General features: G+C 40.4%; 1 long non-coding RNA gene and 1 pseudogene across 1 annotated transcript; both read left to right on the forward strand.

Annotated features, from left to right (window-relative positions):
• The first annotated feature begins 295 nt into the window (after window positions 1-295).
• LOC136483113 (uncharacterized) lies at window positions 296-1,056 on the forward strand. Its single transcript, XR_010765310.1, has 4 exons — window positions 296-368; window positions 489-651; window positions 734-882; window positions 971-1,056. It is a non-coding gene; the product is annotated as an uncharacterized lncRNA (long non-coding RNA).
• A 67-nt stretch (window positions 1,057-1,123) lies between these two features.
• LOC136480246 (uncharacterized) lies at window positions 1,124-3,321 on the forward strand (annotated as a pseudogene).
• Window positions 3,322-10,039: the final 6,718 nt, after the last annotated feature.

Genomic DNA, 10,039 nt, shown 5'->3' on the forward strand with positions numbered 1-10,039 from the left:
GATGCTGATATAATTACTCTCACTCGTAATTGTGAAGATGATGTTTTGGAGACTAAAACCATAGTGGACACTGATGAGTCCATAGAGCCCATGGATTGGCTACACAAAAATGATAATTATGTTTCAGGAAGTAGAGGGCCATGTACGATCCACACTGATCCATTGCCTACTTCCGGTGAGTAAGATTAGCACAACAACCTCATGCAATTTTTTAATAAAATATATATAAGGCATTTATTTATAGCTATGTTACTGTACTTATTTTAAAAATATTTGCAGAAGTACACCTACCAGAGCGGGGCTATACTGATGAAGATGTCCAAACCAAAGACGGATACAAGAAGCGGAAGCGTGCACACGAGGATGACGTACGTAACAATCTCTCAAGCAACTCAAATATCCTCTCATATTTTCTGCCCATATGGCCCATTGCATACTAAATGTAAAAGAATGACGTATAAAACTGATATTATATATTGCATATGCAGATCATTATAAAGGATGGAAATGAAGTACAGTACAAAGATAATGATGTACAAACGCCACGGCTAGAAGCCAATAAAAATCCAATACATGTTCTCAGTGAGATGATGGTGTTGCCTCAGTATAATAAGCCAAAGAAAGCAAACAATGTACAAGTCATGCCTCAAGGTGATCCACCATCAATTTAAACCTATATGTCTTTAAATTTGGGAATTAATTAATTATTAATAAAAAAATAATACCTCTCTAGATTATGCGTGTACGCAACAAGATGTTGAGGTAATTGAATATATGAAAGGAAAAAGTAAAAAGCATCTGCTTGTCAGAATCGATGATTGTTGGGGAGCAAGAGATGACATGGATTGTCTTTTTCTTGGGAATGAGCAAGTCAATGGCGCGGTAAGCATGTTTAACACTTGCTTCAGCATTAACTAATGTCCATGGGAAATATCTGGCAATCTTGAAATGACAAAATAAAAACTTGTAGGTCATGAGTCTTTATATCCAAATGATGCGGCATGAAGAACACCTACTATATAGAGAAGGTGGAGATGTTTACTTGGAGAATACGTGGTTCTCTCAATTACTATAACAAGAGGGAGAGGAAGATGAGATGAAAAAGAGCTGGATAAAAGAGGACATGGTTGAAACAAGGGTACAAAATTATTTAAATGCTGATATGGTAAGATTTCACATATGCTAATTTTATACCCTTTCAAATGTAAGGAAATAGTTTAGATAAATGTCTATTACTGCAGGTCTTCCTTCCTATCAACATTACAAATTTTCACTGGTACCTAGCGGTCGTGAATGCAAATGAAGGTGAAATACATGTTTTGGATTCCTTCGGACAAAATATGACAGATTGGAAAGATCTCAGATATACGGTATGGCTTAACAATTGATATACAAACTTCTTTAAAATTCTCCATTATCTCTTTCTTAGTTAACCTTGGTGTTTTGGTCATTCCAGTTAATAGGAATGGAAAGACTAATAAAGCATGCACTAAAATCTAAACTACTAAACCAAACTAAATGGCTACACGGTATCAAAGTGTCATCTTGGGAGAAACATAAGATTACCGAACAAATGCAAAAAGATGGGTAAACTATCTTTCCATTTCGTGTATATACAATTGCACAACCAACAACAGTACCTCTAAAACTCATATTTTATTCATTTTTTGGAATATATGCTCAGTTGTAGTTGTGGATTATGGCTGATTAATTATATAGAATATTGGACTGGAACTGCTTTATCTGACCATGTCACCCAGGTAATTCTATAAGAGTTTATTTCTAAACATAATCATTTCTTTTGGATTGGTTAATATATATCAGACCTTGCTCAAATTTTTAGGAAGATATAAGTAACTTCAGGTTCAAACTACCTGCGATCTTGTATAACTCCTCGTTAAATGAAGCAAAAGGGTTACCGGATCATGGGCAACAATTAGAGACCCACAATGAGCTACATGGTGATGTCACGGAGCTCGATGAGTTGGATATAATAATGTCGGGTGAAATTAAGTTGACACGTGCAATAAAGTGGAAAAGTAGGGAACAAATATTGGCCGCAATATGCACAAACATCCAATTCATCGCCAGCGACAAAACTTTACTTCAGTAAGTCATTCTATAGTAAACTGTTTTGTTCTAATTTAGATATTTTAGTTATCCGTTCTAGAATTCGTACAAAAAGTAATTTGTGGATTAACCTTGTTTTATAGCAAAGAGTGGGTACGAAGTACACGACGCTACCTAATTTCTTTGAATCTTGTCAAGATTAAAAATGTTTTAGATGAGGATCTAGAGATGGATCACGAATGCTTAAATATGGCTATTCGGATGGCTGCGTGCAACCAACATATGGTTGGTAAGAAACAAAAATTCCACTTCATGGACCTCAAGTTTGCTGTAAGTTGATATATAAATTTATTGTTTATCAAAGACTTACAATAATTGTATAATTAATTAAAATATATTTTTGCACAATCCTCAGAAAATAACTGGGTTTGGACGAGATCCACGATGCTGTGGTAGAATTGACAACGAATACCGCGGGAAATTGAGAAAAGTACTTGAGTGTTGGCCGGATATGGATTACAAAATTAAAGATTGTAACAACGTAAGTTATGTTATGTGTACTACTGTACAAAATTAATTTATTTTGTTTAGCACTTATATTCTCTATGTTTGTTTTTAGATTCTACTACCATATTATCAAAGCGGACTGTACGTTTTATTTATAATGGACATGGAAAATAAAACTGTGCACATTATGGACCCCTTCAAGATGGTCCATGTTTCAAGGGTTATGATCAAACAATGGCTTATATACCTACGTTCCACACAATGGCTAGAATGTTCAGTCTCGCCATGGGGCTATCAAATTCAAAGTGGAACGGCAATATTTATGACCGGAAGAAAGAATACCCTACATGTGTAACAAAGGGTACACATAATAAATACTGGTAACTAGTTGTAATATATTTCACCTGTTATATCACAAAAAAATTTATTTCATTTATTTACATCAAATAAACAACTGATCTTGTCCAGGAAACTGGGAGGCTTTCTTGTATACAATTTCATGAAGTTCTGGGACGGCGAAAGATTGCCACCGATCAACAATGTAAGCATATATAGTCTCTAGCTATATATTGTACACTACATAGAAAAACAGTAACTTATTGTTAATCTATATACCATGCATAGCTCTCAACTTCACTGAGGATGGAATTCTTGACAGACGTTTTGGCGAGTCGTGCAAACGAATGTTCCGACAACATCCCTGAATATCTTCAAGAGATGATTAAGGAGTTAGGTAAAATATAACTTAGATGGTCATAATATTAGAAAATTATACGTAGACTCAAGTACAATTGTTTTTACATTAGACTATGCAAAAATAATTTTATTGTTTTAAGAGACATTCTCAAGAAAAATTCGTAGCGTTAGCACGGGCATTATACTAGTGACTTCAAATAAAAAAGTGTCAATTCCTTTTTTGTAGTTATTTTTTTAATCAATGGTAAAACAGTAAATCCATAATTATAAAAATAATATTTTGAGTAGTATAGATCGGATGTATGATTTAAGTACTATAGTTAGATGAATATTTGCTTTTAAAAAAGATGAATATTTTTGTGTTTTTAGGGTTCATTCGCCACCGTCGTCCGCCGTCCGTCCACGGGAGGACCTCGACGCGCTGCGCCGCTCGTGCATCGTCTCAGGTGAGATCCAGGCCCGACCCTTCCTCACCAGCCCTCAGCTCCCCAACCGAGCACATGGAGGCCGCATCCGCGAGCCGCCGTCCGCCTGTCGCCGCATCCGCGCGCCACCGTCTACCTGTGATGAACCGGTGACCGTCGAAGTGGTTCTTTCAGAAGTTCCTGGAGGAGGCCGTGCTCGACGAAGGATGTGGCGGCGAGTCGGCCACCGCGCGGATGCTTTGCCCCTGTTGGTGGACGTGGAGCCGCGACGACGACCAGTGGTGGCCGTGGCGCCCTGCTGGTAACTCCACCTCTCTCTCCCCGTCCATCTTTGCCTCGGGTCATCTCCTGTGAACCAGTCTCGATTCTCGCTCAGTCCACCGCGGCCGAGTCCACCCCGCCCTCTGCCGTTTCATCTCTGCCCCACCGCCACCCTGTGAACGCAGCCCCGATTCTCGCTCCGGAAGAGGCCTGTACGTTTCCTGCACCTTCCCCTCTCTTGCGGCTACCCAGATATGCTTGCTTCCTACTGCCGTTGTACGACCTCGATTTGCTTTGTTCTAAGTTAGATTAAGCAATTTGCAAAAGTTGATGCAATTGGGATGTAATTTCGTACTGGGATGCTCGTAGTAAATCAAAACTGTAGTAAATCAAAAAAGGTTAAACTCTTACAATGCCTTCAGATGTAATTTCGTACTGGGAACTTTCATTGGCTAAAGATAACTTATAAAAATGTGCAGTGACAGGTCTTCATTTTTTATGGAAATGTCTTTCACTTTCATGGAAGCATACCTTTCTTTTTGTTGATTGGTTCAATAATGATAGTTGAGATGATGTACACCTTTGTTCCTTGTAAATAAGGCTTAGTTAAGGGAGATTCATATACGACAAGTGCTGATATCATTTTTATTTTTGAATTTTTGTATATTTATAGGAAATATTTTAAAAAATTGATGTGTTCAAGTACTGCTGTACAGTCTGTAGCTAGGGTGTACTCTGTTGTAACTTCATGTGCTGCTGCCGCACTCAATCTGCCGTGACTATCATCTACCCTGGTTTGTTAGCCTGTTTAATTAAATTCAGTTGATCTCTCAGAAGGAAACTAGATATGTGTTGTGCTGTCCCTGCTGAGGATCAGACAGTAGGATATCTGTTTATCAATTGAGATTTTGAAATGTGAATTGTCTTTTGTCAGACCTGCTTTTAATAATTGAGTTAGCACCCTGACTTAGCTAACAATGTGAATCTGTTTGTTTTATTTTTTACGAAGTTTATCTTGTTTTGAATTTACCGTAGCGTTAGCACGGGCAATATATGGAGGAGTACTTCATTTTTAGCTAATTATTTAAGTGATAATGATGATATGGAGAATGGCAGCTGATACTCAAAAGCACCAGGCTTGGGTTTTAAAAAGATCTACTAACCACATAGGAAATACATATTGTTGCTTACACCCTCTTTTTATGTTCAGCACTTCTATAGAGATGATTACCCTAAACCCTAAACCACACTTTTCTATATTTTATTGCCTAACTTTGTATTGCATCTTGCTCCCAATACCTTTGCTGTGTGTTTCTTTGTAAACTGTAGCTCAAGAATATAGTTAGTGGCTGTAAATGGTACCCCATCCCAGTAAAATATACCTTTGCTGATGTCCATTGCTTATTCCTCAAGTAACCAACTCCAGAAAATGAAACTACTCAACGCAACTTGTTACAAAGGGTGGTTATGTTAGTTGCATGGCATCAACGTTATGTATCACATCAGTCTACTGAATCAGCCTATTAGAATTCAGAAATGTTCTAGCCCTACCTAGGATAAAGATTTTAGTGGATCCAACCAAGATATATGTTATGTTCAATCTCAACTGGTATCATCCAGCCAATGTATCACTTTTTTTTGTGAATTAGCCAATGTATCACTTGCAATTTCTATATGGACTATATATAACATGTCTCTGCAAAATTCAGGACTGGGTGGTATGCAGGGTGTTCTACAAGAGCAGAACAACCACCCCAAGGCCAGCTCCCAGGACGGCACCCCATCAACTATGTCAGAACTGCCGACTGCCCTGCCGCTTGCGCCCCTCACCGACACCTACACTGCCTTCGGTGGCACCCCAACGATTTCCGAGCAGGTGTCCTGCTTCTCTATGGTTTCAAGTTTTATACTTCAAGCTGGTGCACCCTGGCAACACCATACATAGGTGGCCTGTCTCATTTGAAATCAAACACATTCGCCATGTTATGTTATGAACAGAAGAAAAATGTTGCACCCTGGCACCTATACTTCGGTGACACCTATACTTCAAGCTGGTGCACCCTGGCAACACCACACATAGGTGGCCTATCTCATTTGAAATCAAACACATTCGCCATGTTATGTTATGAACAGAAGAAAAATGTTGCTCAAAAGGAGAGGTTTCTTGTCTATCAGTTTCTGAAGGTCGTGTCATCAGACTCACAAAGCAGCATATTTGAGCTTGCACTTTATTTGCCAGAGCCAGTAGAGACCTTCACAGTAGCAGACCTTAGCAGCCTCTCCTTCAAATGGAACCCTCTGCGGACTTCATGCATGATAATCCCTGCCTTGAATTGCATGGATGCTTCTCTTGAGATGGCCTCATGGACCTGCATAAGAAAACATAAAGAATGAGCCCCCACAGCGGTGCATATATGATGAACATAAAATTAACACTATTTGACTCTCATGTATAGCTTCATACTTTCTAGCTGTAAGCACTGAAAGTAGATGATCATTTTCTTCTCCCAAATGCTCAAATATTGTTTAGATCAAAAGATATGTAGTGCAACATAGATGTAGGAAACTGTGTGAAAGCTAAGTTCAATCCCATGAGTACGAACCAGGCCATAAAAAACCTAGGTATTATTATGCACTCGTTAATACTAGAACAGAATTCTTTTTGCATGTTCAGAAGGATCCAATATGTTGTTTGCATACAATGTTTTAGGGAGAGAGCCAGACCATGATAATGGAACAGGTGACAGAAGGGTAAATATTACTTACTGAAGGATCAAATGGCTTGCCAACTGTTTCCACAACCCCTATGAATGCATCTAGGCCCCTAGTTGGGTTTCGGTGATTAATGACAATACATGATTACTATGACTAACGTGTGTTTTGCAGATGCAATTAAGTTAGGTCATGGTAATGGCAATTGATTGGGCAATCATGGTGGTCATGGCCCTACGATGGAAATCATTTCGGTTTTCAAAGGATGGACAACAATGTTAAGGATGGACTGGTTCTAAGTGTCATTTGGTGTTGAAGAGACACTTAGAGTAGTTTAGGACTTTGTTTTTCCTTTGACCGTACTATTAAGGGGGGTATGGATGGGTAGTTTGATCTAGGTGAGTCTAGTGGGTTAGGTGTGGTGCACACTTGTCAAAACTAGCACTAGGTAGCTCCAAAATTGCCCTAAGATCAATTGAAGCAAACTTCATTCACATATAATTGTGAGTTGGAAGTGAATGGAGGGTCAAATGCTGATCGGACGCTGGTTCCGGTGTGACCGGACGCTGGCGCAGAGTCTGGTCAGTTCATTTAATCAAGGTGAAGTCGTCTGGATACGACCAGACGCTGAGAGGTGAGTGACCGAATGCTGGGTGCCAGAGTCCGGTCAACTCTAGTAAGGTCCCAGAGAGGGAGAATCCTGATCGGACGCGTCCGGTCAGTGCTGACCAGACGCTGAGCAGCAAAGTGACCGGACGCTGGGTGCCAGAGTCCGATCAACATCGGTAATGTTCCAGAGGGCAGTTTTTGTGATCGGACGCGTCCGGTCAGTGCTGACCGGATGCTGGTCAGTGTCTGGTCACAACTTAAACTGCTGAGTGGCGGGTGAACTGACCGGAGCGTCCGGTCACCCCGCAGAGGCATATAACGGTTCGTTTTGAATGAGGGGTTATAAATACTTTCTCTTTTCACTCAAAGGATCACTTTTGCTCATTTAAACAGCTAAGAAACACCCTTGAGAGTGCCAAGAAGAGCAAGGTCCTAGTGAGGTGATTGTAATTTGAGAATCCAAGAGAGAGACCTCATTAGTGAAAGCAAGAGTAGTAAAGTGTGCATCCACCCTTCTCATTAGGCTTGTCGTGGTCAAGTGAGAGTTCATGCCTATTACTCTTGGTGATCGCCATCACCTAGACGGCTTGGTCGTGATTTGGAGCTTGGTGATCATCCGACGGAGCTTGTGGATGACCCAACTCAAGTTGTGAGCGGTTGTGGGTGATTCACCGCGATGGAGTGTTGAAAAATCAACCCATAGAGAGCACTTGATCCTTGTGTGGATCAAGGGGGAGCTACACCCTTGCGCGGGTGCTCCAAAAAGGACTGGTGGAGAGTGGCGACTCTCCGATACCTCGGCAAAACATCGCCGCGTTCCTCCTTCTCTCTTTATTTTAAGCATTTACTTTGAGCAATTCAATTCTTGTCTTTATATTCGTAGAATTGCCATGCTAGAGTAGGATTGGAACATAGGTTGCTAAACTTTTGTGCGTTAGAACAATAGAAATACTTTCTAGGCACAAGGGGTGAAGTGGGCTAACCGTAGAGTTTAGTTATTGCAAAGAATTTTAGAATTAGCCCAATTCACCCCCCTCTTGGGCATCTTGATCCTTTCACCCTACATGATATACTGATATAATAATGTCTTCGCATGCAGATAGGCAAAACAACCATTAGCTTTAATCCAACTCAAACTGGTATAAAAAAAAGATGTCTGAAAGCTCCTAACAGAACAAACAACATAATATGTGTATTTATATAAACTAAATCACAACTAACAGGTGACGGGGAGGCCAATTGATAGTAATCATAAGTTCAGCTATCAGAGCAAATATACAGGCAAACCAATCTGCAGTTAGAAATTGATCTCAATTGATTTGATGTCTGATTCAGCACAGGTCATAGAAGCCTAAAATAACTGGTAATGGGATTGTACAACTAAACAGAAGATGAAACACAACACACATAAATCATGTTCACTTCCATGATATAAGCATCTTCATTCAATTTAGTGATGGTACCCAGCAGGAATGACTCAGCAAAATCAGTGCGCGACGCCGAAGTCATGCTCGCCCTCGCGGATGGCGGGGCCAAGCGTCACGTTCTCCTCCTTGGCCAAGCGACACCACACACAAATAGTTTAAGTTAGGGATTGGGTTCTCAGTTTTGCACAGTGGGAAGGGAAGAGAAGGGATCTGAAAACCTGGTGCGTGCTCATCACCGACGAAGACATGGGCATGGCTCCAACCTCCCCTCACCGACGAAGACATGGGCACGAATCCAACCTCCCCACGCCGCCCTAGGCTGGATCGAGGCTAGGCGGCCTCCTCCGCGTCGCCCTAGGCTAGATGAAGGCAGCTATGGGGTCATCGCCCTGTGCATGTACGAGGGCAGCCGTCGTTGCTACGGGCAGGGGTGAGGGCAACCGCCGCCCTGCCCTGGGCTCTGGACCTCTCCCTCTCTGGGCTCCATCTGGAGTGCGAGGGTTGGGTTTGACACACCGAGGAAGCCGTTGCTGCGCTCGAAACGAGGATGGGGAGAAGGGGGAAAGAGGTGCAGGAGGGGGCGTTGATGTTTGCAGGAGCAGAGGAGGAGACGGTAGGGTTTCAAGAGGTTTTATTCCAAGTCTGGTATATCGTAGCCATCCATTTCATGATCCAATGGCTGAGAGAAAGAGGACTTGATTTGGGTTCAATCTGAGCATCATTTTGAGGCCCAACATAGACACATAGTCTGAAGTTTTTTTCTTTTTTAATTTGTATAATAAACTTTGAAAATAATTTTGGAATAGTAAATTGTTTCAATTGAACAAGTCATCAACAACAAAGTTGTACAACTTATCGAGATCTACAGCTTTTACTTTGTTCAATTCTCTATCTGACTTAGTTTGAACCATTCGAAATTTGAATTTCAAAATATTACAACCTCAAATAGAATTTTGGGACAGAAAATGATTTCAAATGGAAAAGTCATAACCAACAAAGTTGTACAAATCATCTATATCTATAACTTTTATTTTGCTCATTTCTCCATCCGACTTTGTTCGAACAATTCAAAATTTGAATGTTAAAATATGAGAACTTCGAACAAAATTTTTGGATAACAAATGATTTCAACTGAAAAAGTCGCAAACAACAAAGTTGTAGAAATCGTCAAGATCTACAACTTTTGTTTTGGTCATTTCTCCATCCGACATCATTCGAACAAAGTGGTAGTACACATGTTCACAATTGGATACATCTTCATACTCTTCCCATACAACTATATGAGAAGATATATCAAATCAAGAACGATGTGTTGTCACTTTGTTAAAATCA

The sequence above is a fragment of the Miscanthus floridulus genome, chromosome 9 (assembly GCF_019320115.1).
Source record: "Miscanthus floridulus cultivar M001 chromosome 9, ASM1932011v1, whole genome shotgun sequence".
NCBI classification, from domain to species: Eukaryota; Viridiplantae; Streptophyta; class Magnoliopsida; order Poales; family Poaceae; genus Miscanthus; species Miscanthus floridulus.